Raw genomic sequence first — 17,826 nt, 5'->3', positions numbered from 1 at the left:
TACATATAAGTATCGTGAAGTCCACCATTAAGTAGGATTGTCATCTTCACGCAGCTGCAGACTCTTTGGCTAATGTTGGGCAGCTTTATCTGAAAAGTTGAAACTACTTTCTGTGAGCTATGGAAAAGCAGAAATTCATTTCCTATTGACACGTTTTGTATAAACACATTCTGCATGTGCTTGCTTATACATGCAAATCAGTTGGCTACAGGGATCCAAGTTTTTTCTGCTCAGGGTTTCTTTGGTTTAAATCTTTTTTCTTTTATTTTTTTTCCTCTTCCAGGAGGTGTGTTTCTCATCTTGAAACCTAGACTCATATTTCCATTCTCGTATCCTTTCCAGGTAAGGGCAACCAGCACAAGCACACTGTATAGCTGCACAGATAAATAGGATCGAGGGGATCTCTGTGACCTGCTGTGAGGTAGAAGCAATGTCATTATTTGTCTTTAAGCCAGAGCACAGAATCACAGAATAATAGGACATCCCCTGGGAAAACATCCTTGAACATCCTGTCTCAATTTACAAATTGTTAATTCATTGTTCCTGTTTTTAATTACTCTCACTGATAAAAAAATCTTATTTCTCCCTCGAATGTAACACAGTTTTATCCTTCATTTCTTCCTTCCTTTGCCCATGAGTCTGAAGAGATAACAAAACTTACTATAGACATAAAAACAAGTGATCCTTCTGAGTAATAAACATGTTTTTCAGTTTACAAATCGTTTCTACATCCCCTCTCAGATCCTCATCCAAGTTATCAAATGATTGGTTATCAAACTGAACTGAGGGTTCAGCGGCCATTTCTGTCCTGTCGAACACAGGACTGCTCTTGTCCTCCTTGGACAATTTGACAGTCACTCCTACCGCTGGCTGATTGCTGGGTGCTCAGCTGACTCTCATTAGGATCCCAAAAGGCATCTCAGAATTGCTTTTACAGTAAGAATCATCTGAATTTTTCCAGGCAGTGATCGGGACATTCACTGAGTGAAGCTGAAAACTGTCCTCCAGCAGAGAAGACAGATACCTGCTCTCATCAGATGGGGTGACTTTCTGTGGCAGCCAGCCCACTGGGGCAGAACGTAGCGGTGCAGAGTAAGACTTCAAGGCATCTCCCTATTTCCTAGGATTATCTGAAGACAAACAGCATTAATGAGCTTGTTCTCTTTCACAGGGTAGAGATGACTATACAAAGCAAAAAGCAATGTTGGCCACGGAATCAGCTACTGAAGAACAAAAATAAAAGCTAATCAAAGCCTGTGTTGCAATTAGTGTGAGTCCAGTGTAAGATTGAAACAGAATGAGGCAGACTGGCAGAACTGCAGGAACAAAGAGAGGACATGGATGCTCATAACTGAGAACACAGAACCCCACGCTGTAACTTGGCTCGGCAGGCAGGCCGAATGGGGAACTGTTTTTAAGAAGATACTGAAAAAGTGCCTGAAGAGATCGCTAGAGGGAACGTGCACACAGCTCACGGCAGCCCTGCTGCGCTCCTGCTCTCAGTATTTCTGCCGTCCTGACTTCCTGGCAGTCCCTGCTCTTTGGCACTTATGCTGGCAAACCTCATTCTGCCGGACCAGCACAAATGCCTTTTCTGCCGCCTTCCTCTTTTCCCCTCCTTGCAGTTCTTCTCCTTCTGTCTTAATTTTAATTTTTCTCCAGCCGATTTTATAAACCCGTGAGAATGCAACAGGGTAGAAAGATTCGCTTAGCTCAGGCTCAGGAAAAAAAGCATCCGAGGTTTTTGGTTTCCTCAGTCGGCTGCAGGAGATTCATTTCTGGGACGCAGTGACTTCACGCGAGCTCTGTCCCGTTCCTCCGGGTTTCGTTTTCTCCAGCGGCGCCGGAAACTCCGAGCGCGCGATCGGAGCCGAGCGGCGCTGCGCTGCTCGCGTCCCGCGGGAGGCAGCGGGCAAAGCGGCGCCTCCCGGCCGCCAGGATGCGCGCACTGCGGCCCGGCTCCATCTGGTGGCCGAACAGACGCGGGTAGGCGGGCGTACTTCGATCAGGTCGCCCAATCTTCTTGCTAAAATTCGGGCATAAATGTTGTTAAACAAATGTGTGAATTTCCTTCAGACATTTTAGAACAAATGGCTCGAATGTTTCTGGTAACAGAGAAACAGGGAGACTGATTAAAGACAACATCAGTGCAAGCAAGCGTTGCCTATTTTCTTGTATAATGCTACAGATATTCTGGCTGATTTATTATTTATTTGTTTGTTTGCTTCTCCAGGCATTTTTTCATGTGGCTGTCATTAAATGTAATAAATGATAGCATCTGAACTTTCAGACAGACTCTTGCCTGTGCTCATCCTGCAGTCCCTGAATCTGAATAAGTATGTTCAGTAACTGCCTTGTTTGACAGCTTGACCACTCAAACTATGAACTTGGCATAGGAAAAGACAAAAGACAACAGAAGCTACAGAAGCTAGCCAAAATCTGAACTAATCACCGCATCACAGCTCAACAGGTCCCTTATTCACAGCACAGACACAAAAACTCGCACTGCAGTGTACAGCACAACTACACCCCTCCTTCAGGGAGTGGTCACTGCCAGCAGTTTCGGTGTTGGCAGTGGGAAGGCAGTGACCTGACTGCGTATGCTGGACTTGCTGCTCTGCTATCTATCACCTTGTACATTATTGCATAGAGCTTCTGAGGATCATATGAGAATCTGCACCCATCTCTCTTTACAAAACATTGTCTGGGAAGCAAGATGGCAGCAATAGAGAGCACACAAATCATGTTTCCAGAGACTGATACAGAGCTGGTTGCTGGGTATACAACAGGGTAAGTCTAATTACACACCTATTTTGACTGTCTTAATATCAAAGGTACATCACAGATCCACATGACGTAGAGACAAAGCAAGTGCCTGTTTCTAGGGAGTCACAGATCTCAGCAAAACGTGTCAGTCAAGAAGAGTCTCTCCATAAGGCACACAGAGTAACCGTGCTGTGCATTGGTAACAAAGCTGCCTTACCTTTTCATGTATATGTAAAGCTAGAGCACATTCCACATCTAGATTTCCATTTTGTGTCCTCTGCAGCTGTGCTCAAATATCTGAAAATAAGTGCAGGTTTGCAAGATTGGCACACAGTGACTTAATAGTAGCAAAGTCTCTTTCTTAAATCGATTTTCTCACAGCTGGACTATTGTTCCACATAAAGAGTTCCTTGCTATCTCTTGTACCAGAAGATAATTGCATTAAATAAGCATGTTGCTTGGCCAGAAGGCACTGTGCACACAGTACATGCTGAACTATGTACCATGCACACAGCAATTGAATACTTGTGTTCTGCTCTGGTAGATACAGGTTTGTCTGAGTCTGGCACAGCCACCAGCTCAGCAAAGCAGCACAGGGAAGGGAGCAGGGGAGGAGGAGAGTGATCTGGCTGCTGGACTCTCACCTTCGCAGCCACAGCATAGTTTGCATTTTGAGTGAGTGCATCAACAGTGGGAGGAAGCTACAAAAGGCTGTGTTACATCTGCTGGAGACATCAGCAGCCAGCAGCAAGCGTGAAAGCTACCAAGTGTGCAGTAATAATCCTTTAAAATAAAAACAAAGGCAATGCTGCTGCTTCTCCTTCAGCAGTGCAGTGGGACAGGAGGTTGACTGGTAAAACGGAGATTAAATTCAAATATTGCAATGCCATCTGAATTGATACCTAAGTTTTGGAGAGGCTTGTACTCAGCTCTTTTGTGTAAATATTGCCTGTGATGTTTTCAACATCTTTTTCTGCACCCGCACATTGAGAAAGAAGTTGTATCAGTGCTGTACCACACACCCGACTGCCAAAGGTGTGCCTGCTGTTTGCTTGCTTTTTTTTAATCTATTTTGCATCCTGGGTTTTGCTATTTTGCTACAAGTATCCTCATCAAATCACTATTCTGCCATCTTTTTTGGCAAGAGCCTCAAAAATACCCGTGTTGCAGCGCCTCACCTCTGTGGTACATCTAATGTAGGATCTCTAATAAGAAAGTCTCTCCGGTCTTCTGCGTTGCTCACTGAGGCATGGCACGAGACAAGACGGAACAGCTGCTCTGGCAGGAGCACAGGAACACAGAGCAAAGTGACCCACCTTTAATCAGGGCAGCGGTATTGCTTTTTTTCTCAGCTCAGAGTGGGGTGCCGTACTGAGCAGACTGGGAAGCAGAGAATAAAAACCACTGCATGGCCTTCAGAGTCACTGTTAGAACCAGCAAGATACTCAACTTCAGCATCCAGAAACTTCCTGCCAGGCACATCGCTGCGGCAGCAGACAGGATTTTGCAGCTCCTCGGATATCACTACAAGAGAGAAGTTGACGTACACACAAACAGGGGTTTTGAAACACGGCAGCAGTTTAGTATTTTTTTCATATATTCCCATTTTCTCTCAGTGTGAAAAACACTGCTGTCCTTTATCCTGACTTGCTTTTCTGGTATTGATGTCAGTAAGTATGAAGAGTGGAAAGGTATGGGGACACGAAGAAGAGACTGCATGAAGTCTGATAGCGGTAACTGGCGTGACGTTATTCATTGATGTGTTCATTAAGAAAGCTCTCAGTGCTCCAGTTTGCTTCTGTCTCATTGCATAACGAGATGCTGTGCTTTATTCATGGGTGGTTGGAATTACTTTGACCTATACACAAACTAGAAAAAAGGGGAAAAATCCATCTCAGTTTTAGTCCTCACATTCTGTGCCTTGAGCAGTCATACTGCACACACACACACTCAGTCTGCTTCAAATGAAAATTAAAATAATAATAATAATGAAATTAAATAAAATTAAAAATAGGAAAAACAAACAATGAAAGAAACAAAAAATCAAATCCCCGCCACATCAGAATGTAAACTGTTTACTCCCAGTTTCAAGGTAAATTCTTGCCCTAAAATGTTGCTAGCTTACCCTTTGACAGCAGATGCAGCTACAGTGCTACAGAACACTTTTCAGAATGCTGGGCATTATCACTTTTGCTATTTAATCACCGTGTTTCAGTCATTCTGCTGCATTTTTTATTTACGGAAATCATACTCATGGTTACTTTCCAACCAGCAGATGGCACAACCACGGGTTTAACAGCGCTGCAGTTCCTAGAACGGCCGGAGAGGCGTGGGGCGGAGGTTCAAACTACAGTTGCATTTTTCCTTTAACGCTTTTTGGATTCGCATGGAGACAAGGCTGCTCGCGGGAAGCTGAACAAAAAGTACGATTGTATCTTTTCCATGGCCAATCTTCTCTCTTCTTTTTCTCTCTGGATACTACCATAAGTCTAGGCCCTGAATTTGGACACTGAGCACAAGTCTCACGAGGGGCAGCTGAGGGGCCTGGGGCGGTGCTTTACTGCGCAGAGCTCAGGGGGGGGCAGGTCACTCTGCAGCTGCCTGAAAGGAAGGGCTGGTGAGGTGAGGGTCAGCCTCTTCTCCCACAGAGCCAGCAATCGGGTGAGGGAGAGCGGCCTCCAGTTGTGCCAGGGGAGATTCGGGTTGGACATTAGGAAAATTGTATCTCCTGGAAGAGAGGTCAGGTGCTGCAATGGGCTGCGCAGGGAGTGTGGAGTCACCATCCCTGGAGGTGTTCAAGAAACGTTTAGATGTTGTACTGAGGAATGTGGGTTAGCGGGGAATATTGGTGGGAGGCGGATGGTTGGACTGCAGGATCTTGGAGGTCTTTTCCAACCTTGGTGATTCCATGATTCTACACTGAACATTACTGCTACGGGCAAAACTAATAGCAAATGCTACATAAAAAGGTTTTAACTTTTAGAATATGGATCGTTTCTATGTGTAAAATCCAGTGCTTGAGAAGTGCAAATGTACAGCACAGGAAGAATGAAAGCCTGGCCCGAGCGCAGGAACATCACCAAGTATGGCAGTGCACTCTTGTCCCACCTGCTTTAACCAGTAACAGCCGTGATGGTGCCAGAAGGGCAGTCTGTACAGCAGAGTGCAGTTTATTGCTTGCATCTCTGCAGTAGCTAGAGGCTGTGAGCAGATGTAAATTATATTATTTGCTAACAGTATCTTCCAGTCAAACAGCAAAAGAAATCCTCTGAAGGTTACATGACTGAAGTAGAGGTGAAAACAAAAGTGAAAGGCTGAATTCACTGCCTCAGACTCTGTTACTGTCTGTTACTGTGTTTATTAAGACCTTCAGCATTGGAAAGCATAACCAAGTCTGAGCAGGTCTTCTTCAGCTCCATACAGTCCAGGGGCAGTCAAGTCTCCACACCTTCACTGTTATCACCTGAGGTTGGACCAGATGGCCTTCAGAAATTCCTTCCAACCTGCTTGTTTTGTCAGTGATTACCTGTGTTAGCTTGACATGCATTGGACAGGAACTAGCATACAACTGCAAAGAATTACAGAAAGATCTCACAGTTGTTACTGGCTTTAAGGACACACAAACCTCTAACCAGCAGTCCTACACCTCTGAAGTACGAAAGCATCATCTCTGAGCTACAAAACTGCCGGTCAGGAAACATTCTGGAGAAAGGTGCTTGCCTTTTCTTACATTCTCCCTAGGCAACCACTGCTGGCCTCTGCCCCTTTGGATCCCATCCTTCATCTAAGACCAAGCATTAACCTGACCTGCACACAGTGCTTAAGTCCCCCCAGGAGAAAGGACTGCAGAAAAACTAAACAAAGAAAATAACTGATTGCACGAGACAACAAATAGCAAAACAGAGATGACTGCAATGGGACGCCTGCAGAAGAACCTCTGGCAGCACCCCGTACTTCAAGAAAAAGGGATGAACTTCTGGATTGAGCTAATAAAACCGTGTGACATCAGACAAACCCCCCACAGCAAGGTGCCTTCTGCCAACTCCTAGGCCCTGGAAGCTGTCAGTCTGTGGTTGATCACAAGTACGATATGGGAATGGTGTTTGTGGGACAGCTCTAGTTGGGGCTACGTATCTACCTCCTTCAAGCCTTTTAGATGTTATAAGCCCTTGCTATACGAGTAGCTACAGAGAGATTTTTGTCATTTTTACTAGTTAACTTGAAGATGATTCTAAAGACAACCCAGCACAGAAGGGTGCATTTCAGAGAAAAGCAAATAATGTTTCCCCACCTCCACATTCAAGTACAGTTAAGAGGCAACAGCAACGTAGGATCACTGAAAAGCTGTCACAGTTCTTTTTACAGTGAAAATCACCAGGTGTTCACATGATTCATACATTTAAGTAAAACCAAAATACACTCGTGAAATTTCAATGCTCGAACACAGAAACGTCACCGTGAACCCATTCCCAGTGCAAGCGAAGAGCACGACAACACTTGGACATCCTGAAGAAGGAATTGAAGAGTTGAAATCGACTTCCTGGTTAATTAATGGTTAATTAATCTTTGTTCAAGGAGGTGCGTGGCAGTTTGCAGATAGCAATGTTTATCCAGGAGGTGCCCCAGTGTTCATTGCTCCTGCCCACAAAAACTGCTTGGGTTATAATATAACAGCACCTCCAGAGGATCTCTGTTGCTCACAAAGATTTCATTCATTAGGTGCATTACCTCTGAGACGTTTTTGTTTGCTAGTACCTGTTTGTTTGTGGCTTGGTTGCTTTTTTGATGTCTGAGATTCCACTCAGTAGTTGACGCTTCATTCTGAAAATGATCGCATTTGTTTTGAGAATGTTTGCTCTCTAAACTCTCATTTAGTTTAATATACCTATTGTAAATACCCTCGATCGCCCCTTAAGGTAAAAGACCACAAGCTACGCTGTCACAGCTCCTGCTTTGAGGAAGTTTGGTCTACCTTAAGCGAGAGTTTCTAGAGTAACGTTTCCAGATGTAAGTAATTTGCCTCTTAATTCACTCAAATCCCTTAAAAAGAATCAGGCTTCCAATGACTGTATTTAACAGCCACAGGGAAGCGCAATTGGAGGAATGGAAAATGTCTGAGTGCTAACCAGACCTCCTTGAGACTGTTTTCTGGAAGAGAAAGGGGACTTCTGCAGCATTTCTGACTGCGTGTCAACCATAAGGAAAATGCAGAACAGAGTACCTGCTTTTCTGTGTTTTTCCCCCCACTAAAATGTAGCATTCTTTGTTCCTTCCCAGGTCAGACCTCTCCCACTTCTCTTCCGCCACCCTCTCAGATTGGATAGGAAACAAGCAGTCTTCTGCTGGAGCTGATAGGCTCCAAGAACAAAATGCAGCAGTTCCCTAATCAGCTTCCAACCATAAATAATGTTGTGTTCTTTCCATGTGAATTGATATTTACATCAACATGTATTATCCACAGCCAATCAGTTTGATGTAGGTGCTGATTTGCTGTCATCTAGCACATTATGCTGCATTATGTTGCTGCACGTGCTCTGTGTAGAAATAACTTGTTAATGCTGCAGTTTCCTGAACCTGTGACCAGGAGCAGCCTGCTGAGCAGAGCGGCGCAGGAAGGGTTCTTGCTCAGGCTTCGTAACCAAGGGCTACGGGCAGCTCCTCAGGAAAGCACAGATAAGATTTACAGCTAAGGTAAACGCAGTTACAGAGCACCACACATAACTTGACCGTGTGTTTATAGTAATTTTATTTACAAGTTACCATACAACACCTGTAGTACTACACTTTTTATAACACCATTAGAAGTAAAGTAAGTAACATCTAGAATAGGAGGCAGCAGAGAAAAATGTGCACAAAGAATGCAGAAAAGCTATTCAGTTATAATTAAAAGTAGGCATCGTTCTACACACTTCAAAAGCAAGGAGAAATGTACAAGTTGAGAAGAGCGAGTTCTTCACCCCTGTTAGTTCTACAGCATTAAATTTTTTCTAACAGTGGTAATGATGAACACTACACACTAGCAGTCAAATGCAAGTGGTGGGGAGATAACTATATTGATACCTTGTCCTTCTGAGGAAAAACAAAGCTTCCCTCTTTAAAGGAAAGTTATCCAGGGCAGATTTACTTGCAGAGCCAGTAGTGCAGAAGTGCTATCAGGGGGCAGGAAGGACAGAATTAAGACTAGAGAGTTCCCATGCATTGCATATTGCCTGTGCGTTCTTATCTGGTCTTGAGTTAGTAGTTGGTGAACAAAACCAGTTGCAGCATTCCCCAAGTCTTTTTACAGCGCCGTGATCTTATAAGGCTGTGTGTAGCTTAGCAGAATCCCAAAATCAAGCAGAGAAAAAAGCCCTTCTGCTCTCTTATAATCCTTGGCTCTAACGGTGCTGGTGTTGAGCCCGGGCCTTTCTCAAGAGGAAAAACGTGGAGGAGCAATTCCGGAGAAACTCCCTGGATCTAGATGTGTTCTGCTGATAAGACTCAGAGGAAAACAAGCTTATTGCAGCATCAGATGCAACTCTTTTCTGCTTCAAAGTACTGCAGCAGCTTCCAGAAAGCAAACAAGTGTTATGCAGGACTTTTTCCCCAGAATACATCTTTAACAGCCTGGAACAACTGTCAATGCACAAATCCATGCTAGCAGCAACCATTGGAAAGACAATGAAAATAAAAGCTGCACAGTAATAATTACTTCCACTACTAACTACACACAGGATATATTGCTTTTGGTACAATGCCACTTATTGTTAGAAGAAAACCAGTGATTACGTTGAGCACGCATGAATTATGCAAATCTTTGCCATGCTGGAATAACAGCAAATTATACTCAGAGAAACGTCAAGTCAGCTGTAAAAACGACTTAACACAGTTCTCCCCACATACCAAACTACCCTCAAAAACAAGCCTGTGAATTAAGTTGAGCTACAAAAGAATGTTTAAGAAATGACCACAATTTCATTTTTCTTTAACCCCCACCTTCCTCTGGAGTGCTGATGTACACTGCACACGAGAGCAGACAGACGTAGCTACAGTGACACCAACAACGTTCCTTTAAGCATTTCTGGATGTGTCAACTGGCCTGCAGAAGTTTGTTCCCTGCACATTTGTGCATGCCTACTCAAAGAGCCCGCAAAAGTAAACATGTACCAAAACTAACAAAACTTTTTAAAAACAGAGAACGCTAAAAATTCTTTAGTCTATGAACCTGCATCTAAGACGCCTCAACTACGAGATGATAGAATATTTGTGAATTTTAAACATTTCTAGGAACAGGAAGGTTTGATAGCCAAAGTTTTCTCCCCTGCTATTGAGATTAAAGCTGAGCTAGGAGGCGGCCTGACTTCAAACCTTCCCCGAGTTTTCAGCTTACTGCTGATACCATCGGTTCAGAGTTTCAAGCCAAGATTCTGAATATTCAGCATTTTTGCATTTGCAGATTTAAGGCAGAAAAGCATCTTCAGAACAAGCTATGTGTCTTGGACGTTATGATCGAAGTAGCATCATAAGTCTCCTGATCATAGCAGATTGTTATCATTCTGTTATTTTTTAAACTCGTGGCACACTCATAGCTTTGGGTTACGCTTTTTTTTTTTTGCTTGAAAAGCCTGAATTTTGATATAGTTTCAGTAGTGCAGAAGAATGCATCATAGCCAGGGAGAATAAAGATTTCCATTGTTATTTCTGGCTTTTGTATTCAAGGCATTAAAACAGTAAGGTGGAATTAACAGATGCTGCGCTGTGCAAAACCGCAGCTGGTGCAAAGCCCAGGCGCTGGAGCTGCAGTACAGGACCTGCTCTGCCTGTGCAAGTGTGCTCCCCAAAGCCAGCGGCTGGAGCGTAACCAGCAGCCCTTGAGTCAGCTGCCCGTGAGCAGGGCCCGGCTCTGTGAAGTACGGCTGCGTCCACGGCCTTACAGAATAACTAAAAAAACCCAGACATTTCTGAAAAGCAAACAAAGGGAGAGTTGTGAGACCACAGGGAAGCTACAGCCATACAAAATAAGGAGAAGAAAGAATAAGAAAGTGACACCGAGTCAGTCACAGCAGTCAAAGGACTGGGGAGAAAAATACCAACAAGGAATGTATAAACCCTGAGGAAGAAAAGCATCACTGGAAGACAGAAACTCAACGGGATCAAAGGTCAGCTCTGTGCAAGAAGCAACGGCGGGAGACAGAGAAGCATTTCAATCGACCAGTGGCACAACTGGGAGTACCACACAAACCCACAGAAAGACCCACAAGATACACAAAAGGATTCAGCTCAGTATTTTTGGGTGAGGCTGCATGCTGGCTCTCCAGCATTCTCAAGACATTTCTTCCTTTTTTGTGGGGAATCAGAAAAATGCCTAAGGACTCCTTTTATCGCCCAACAGCATCAAATCTACACTGCTCAAACCAACATGGTTATAATCAGAAGCAGTTCCTCAAGACTTTGTGAGCGCAGGAGCTCCTCCAGCGCTGGCTATTCAGCCTCCACGGCACGCTGCCCACCAGAGCACAGCACACAAGCACTGAGCCTGCACACAGACCCCACAGCTCATCTATGCAGTCTTTGGCTCCGAGGTCTCACTACCCACTGCCCTTCAAAGCTCAGACAGGAAGGATCGGCGTCCTATTCTGGTGAACAAAGCAAATAAAAGCAAAGTGTTTTCCAACTAACCCTATTTAAACAAGTGTGACAAAAACACTGAGTCCAGCAGCAGCTTGTCTAAACCTCTGCTGGGACGATGCAGTTCAGTCAAACTTTGAAGTAACTCACTGAAACACACACTGCAATGCAGCACACTGCTAGAGGGAACAGAGACAGACAAGGGCAGCCACAGTCAATGAAAAAGCAACGTGCATAACTGCATGTGTGGCAAAATCAAACTCTTAATATTCTGGAAAAAAAGTGCATACTGCTGTGAAGACCAGGGAGGGGATGGAGAGAGGAACCTTAACGAGCCAGGCGTAGAGCTGTTACAGAGCTGTCAGGTACTGGCAAGCACCTCTCAGTTTCAGGTCAGGCTTTCCGCGCTGTCACACACACTGCAGTCTCCAGCTGCCAGGATCCAGTTACACCTTTTCTCAGTTCTTTGGCACAGCTGGATTTCAGACTAAAAACATTCATGAAAATGCCATTACAGGATGTTCGAGCGCGTTGTTCCCACAATCCTCAGAATGCTCCAAACCTCGGCCTGAGAACAACGTTTTCGTATCGAACTGAAAGCATTTGCTCTCTGAGGGCTGCTCGAGCGCTTCGCAAAACTTCCCGTGAAGTGGGCAGCAGCTGTGCTAACATCCACGAGCCAAACACGGGCCACCTCTGCGCCCAGCAGCTCACAGCGCTCATCTCACAGCCTTCTTGCCACAACGACACAACTCTTCTGCCCTCTACAAACTTTACCTGCAATGTTTTGGATGACTCCAATTTCAGACTGGTGCACTCGTACTCTGAAACAGACACACCTGTGCACTCGGGAACACGGAGGCAGGCTCTCTCTGCTGCTCCATTCGGGCGACTCACTTTTCGACGCGCTAACGTAACACGCGCCGTGCTTTTACAACAGCAGGTCATTGCAGAGCAAAATTTCAGTCGTTCTACACACGCACAGTACTATGCTGATTTGGTAATACAGGGACACAATTTAATGATTTTCTTTGCATTTGTTTTTACAAGATTCAGATGCCAAAAATGAAACAGAACATTAAGTTACCTGATTTAAAGAAGAAAATCACATACGTTTACAACATTAAAAGAATAAGACAAATATAAACCTTTGCTACTTACAACTGATCTATACAGATTAACCAAATCACAAATCTGCCACAATATAAATGTTTAATTGTTACAATGAATAAGAACATACAGAAAATGAAGTTTTAAAGGTTTTTTTAATATAAAATCTTCCTTTATTTTATTTTAAACTTACCATTAACTAAATTAGCTATGCAGGACATGTGGGGTACGTGACTAAGAAGGCACCGACAGTACAAAGCAAAGACAAAGCAGTTTGAGTATTTAAGAGTGCTCTACACTGATACAACACAAGAAAAGGCAACAATAGTAAGTAATCCAGCTGCAACCTGCAGGCGTTTGTTCTACATTTACACAGGCAGTCTGCCTTTCGTCCAGCGCTCCCCCAGCTCCATCACAGCACGTGCTACAGAAAACCATGGTACGCTTCACTTTACTAATGTGCACTTTTCACTGATTTAGTGTCTTGATTTCAGTCATTAACCAAACCATTTCGAACCGCAAACGCATTTAAAACTTAGTAAAAGGACTGTTTGGATTTTTGTTCAAACCACTGCATTTACAAAAATACTTCCCCTAAAATCTGGGATTGCTTGAAGACGTCGCTGTACAGATATAAAAGTACTATGCAAGGGACCAAATCCATGAGCATCTTGTGTGCATAGGCCTATATTTATACCACATCACTGTGCTGTAACAACACAAATTCATCAATAACCAAGGACTATATAAACTACACTGACGTAAGCAAATATATATTAATACAGTTTAAATCCATAGTACAGTTGCTCAGCAAACAACTTTGACATGGTATAAATATATCATAGCGGATTACAACGGGCAACAGGCTTTTTTCCCCATTCTGTAAGGCAAGCCGTGCTCAGCTCCTTGGGCTGCCTGTGGCCAGCGCTGAGTCACGCCGCCACCTGCGACTGCCGAAGCCTTGCAGGGCAGCACGCCGCTCAGCCCGGCAGGGCGCCGCACGCCTCGGACCTGGGGCATGCGACAGCGATGAGGAAGATTCTGGGAAGTCAGGAAAGCAGAATAAGATGCTTTCTTTGCCAAAGCATCCAGGAAAAGTTTAAGTTTGCCCACTCTTCTTCCACAGTACAGCTGCAATGTTTAGACAGTCAACTGTTTATATTCCTTATTCCCAAAACATCTTTACCATGAAATATATATTACTTCAAATACAGGCTTCAGGTCTCTGCTCTACATATTCAAAAACTAAGTAAAAGAGGGGGAAAAAAAGCAAAACGGAGCAATAGCCGACCTAGCAGTGTTATAGGCACCTTCTTTTAAACATTTTCAATATCTGACAAAAGAAAAAGTCATGCTTCTGCACTTGACAGTATAGCATTCAGCTCAACAACGTCTACTGCGTTCAGCAGGAGATGGATGGATGCAGTTATGGGTACCGATGGACTCCAATTTGGGTCAGTAAGGACAGCTAAGGAGGAAGGCCTGAAAGCACCACACGTTAGCTAAAGCAAACCCTTGGCTCATCATTCTGAAAGACAGATTGCAAAGGTAAGTTTACACCTCTCCAGAAACCCAAAATCAAAGTATTAAAAAAAGAATTGGGAAAAGGATGAAATAAGCTGCCAAAATTCTTCCTTAGCAAATTCGGGTTGAGGTGTTACAAACTGGTTTTACAAATTTTTTCAGTAACAGTCATCTTTCCAACCGCGATTCCTGTAATGATGACGATGGTACAAGGAGCAGAGATTCTAGAAATATTTCAGCTTCTCTGAACTGCATGAAGAAAGCGTTTTGGTAAAGATGTGTAGAAACACCAGAAAAAATTTCTACACAAGGATCAACAGTCAAGCGCATAATTTCTAAAGAAACTTCTTTCAGCACAGCTCCGTGCCGCCATCCCACGGCCACTCGCGCAGTGTCCCGGCTGCTCCTTCTGTTCCGCGCAGCAGAGATGTACGTACCACAGGGACTTCCCAACTGAAAATGCCCCTTACAACGAACCACCGCTTTTCAGAGTTAGTTTTGGTAGACTAAGACTCAAACTTGAAGAAAAAATCTGAAATGGAAACTTGCAAGCACCCTCGCTGATCGAAATCTAAGTTAATGGCTTTCTTTTTTGTTTTTTTTTGAAAAGCAGACTACGTGGAATGAGGAAGCCTGGATTCATTACCCAGCAAGCATCCTTGTAATACTGCAGCAGCAAGTGAATCTGATTTCCATTCAGACACATTACCCAAGAGGAAACCAAAAACTAATTCTGTATGTTAATGTGAAGATATAAGATTTAAATTTATTTCCAGGAATTACAAGTGCATTTTGTTCATATTAGCAAGCAGTCTATACAATCCATTCTTCACTGCTGCCAAAATAAATTGAGAAGACAGCAGAGATATGAAAAGCTAAAAATAGAACTATTTTTCCTAAGTTATTTGTTGAATAGCATTTCAGTTGAACACAACTCAGAGGTAACAATAGATTTTTCTCTCAGTCATAGGCATGTGGCACTTAAACAATCATCTTTGCACAGAAAGCTTTAACAGTCATGCGAGGGCACAGTAATCATTTTAAACAAGGCAAATTTCTCACCACAGAGAGCAGTGGGGAAAGAAAAGGAGGCACTGCACTGGAACATAACACCTAGTAAACTCACATTATACAATTTCAGTAACAAATACTTGAAAAGATCATTAAAAGGTATACAATTTTAAACATTATTTAGTGCTAGCTTTGTTTGGTTGTCCTAACTCAGCATTATCAGAAAAGTTTGATAGTACTTGACAACAGAACAGTACTTTATGTCACGAGCTCATGGAGGCTTGATTACAAATCACCATAGTGTAGGTTGCAAGAAATGAACTTGAGATGCTGACATGCTGTAGGAGCAAAAGGAAATTCAAACTTTCTCATTTAAAGATGCAGTGTTCCTCTCTGCGAGAATTCTGAATGTCAGTGATTGGATTCAATGTAAAACTACCAATCCTCATTTGAAGCATTTCATTGGTATGAAGTATGCAGACTTCATCATCATCATTACTAACATCATATTTTGGTTTCTCACTTACCACATTCGGATGCCTTCCACAAAGAAAAGCATTCCCCATTAGGTCATCGTGCCATTTTGTTCTTTGTTAATCTCCCATCACACAGGGAATAAATAGGATGGCAAGCTGCCGCTCATTCTCTTTGCACAAGCCTTATAAACACGACCACAAGGTATGAACTTTGGAAGTACTACCCCTCCCAGCACGGTTAAACTTAAAATGATCTGTTTTGAAAAAGGCGGGGAAAAAAAGGTACAAATTTTGTCAATGCATGGTAAAATGTTTCTTAGATGAACTCAATTAAGATGGGTTCCTATGTGGCTACCGCACCGTATAGAATACCTGCATGTACAGCACAGGACACCCAAACAAGTGCATAAGCAAGATTAACACGAACACGACTTATGCTGTAATCCAGAGCATCATGGTAAAACCCCACTCACTGGATGCTAACCATTTCTATTTAAAAAGGAAGTGCAAAAAAAATCTGGGATGTCACTGACTTAAAGTGCCCTGAATAGTAGCTTTTCTAAAAAAAATGCCAGCGACTTCAGCAAAGTCAGAAGAACACAGTTCATGGTGTAAACTTCGCATCAGTAATGAATTATCTTCTTGGATATTAATCCAGGAGTGAAAGGAACCACTGCATCTCTCAAACCAGAAAGCAAGCAGTTAAAACACGGCCAGCAGTAGGTGCACTTACAGTACAGTACTGCAACAGGTCAACAACGGGCATTACGCATAGGAGTGTCAATTACAATTCTTCAGGCTTAAAAGATTCATTGAAAGCATGAAAAGCCAAAACTACCAGGAACTGCCCTCCTGAATGGCTCAAAGGAGTTAGTGGATAAGCTGAGAGAGGCCACAAGACATGACCAACAGTAAAGAACTGGGAAGAGGAACAGCAACGTTTGAGCATGCCCAGTCCTTTAAGTCCTTGTCCTACAAAAAAAAAAAAAAAAAAAAGCAGAGACATTTCAGTGAAGGAAATTTTAACATTGTCTTAAAAACATTTTCCTATTTCTACCTTTCTCCAAATGAGTCACCTACACTACTTGGTTATCTGAAGAACTGTTTTTTTCCCCACGTTGCTTCATAATTCCAAAAGCTAGAGTCAAAAACGACAATGCAAAGAACACACTGATAAGAGCCAGGTGATAGCAAGGGGCTGCAGAAATATATGGGAAGAGACTCAGTGTGCACTGTGAGCCAACTGCTAGGGACTGGCCTTCGCTAGGATGTCAGCTACTGACGTTTAAGTGCTGTACTGTGGAATACCTAGTAATTCTGACCACAAATTACTCATACAGTTCTCGTGAATCATTATCTAGTTAAGTAAAATACTCAAATTTCAGTATTCAGTATTTCAGTTACTGCCCAAATCAACTCTTCGTAGCAGCACTGAAAGGATCAGAGACTTCTCTTGGCACCGGATCACTGATATCTGCACTGCTAGTCCCTTTACCCCTTAACCCCTACTACAGCCTGGGTACGTGCACCTGGGCAAAGAGGTGAGTAGCAGAGACATCACCTGTGATTTACCACAGTGTCAGCTATTGCTCTCCTTCCTTGATTCCATGGCCTACACAGGCTTCATCTTACTCCAGTTAGACAACTGTCTTCCACCATGTGCACACACTCCTAGTGCCTCTCGTACAGAACCAGCTTCATACAACACGGGAGGGAAGCAGGCACCATCTGCCTTACTGTGTGCCAGGGTAATTCTACTGGGAAAGTCCAACAGCATAAGGCTCAGATTTACCTGCATTCTAATTATTAAAAGAGTTTCAAATGTTAGCTACTAAGTTTAATAAGCAAGATTCTCTGTTCCCAAAAATCAAAATGACTTCAGTTGTGAGCTTTTAGGTTCAGTACAATTATTCAATATTCAAGCTAGTGACACAAAAGGAGGAAAAACTATTTACAGTTCACTCAACTTTTTTTTTTTTCCTTCCTCTTTTCTTACCAAGCAATAATTGAGAGACTAGAAGCATAAGCAATGCAGGAACAGAAATCCCATTCTTAGTCCAGAAGAATTACTGGTTATAGCAAAGCAGTCAAGTTCCTACACGCTGCAGCCACAGCCACAGATGGCTCACAGTGAAGCGCGCAGGCTCAGAGTCAGAACTTTCTGCTGGAACTGTCAACCAGAGATTCTATTTGTGAACTGCTGATGGAGAATACCATGGAAATCACTTTTAAGGCCACAAAATAGGGCAACCTACATCAGGCAGCTGTCTTCGTATTTTTAGTTTCTTCTCCAGTTACTAAGCTTAGTTACTTAAAAGCATTCATTCACAAG

This window comes from Tetrao urogallus, assembly GCF_951394365.1.
Source record: "Tetrao urogallus genome assembly, chromosome: 17".
NCBI classification, from domain to species: domain Eukaryota; kingdom Metazoa; phylum Chordata; class Aves; order Galliformes; family Phasianidae; genus Tetrao; species Tetrao urogallus.
The sequence above is the reverse complement of the archived record's forward strand: the minus strand, read 5'-3'. Positions refer to the sequence as shown.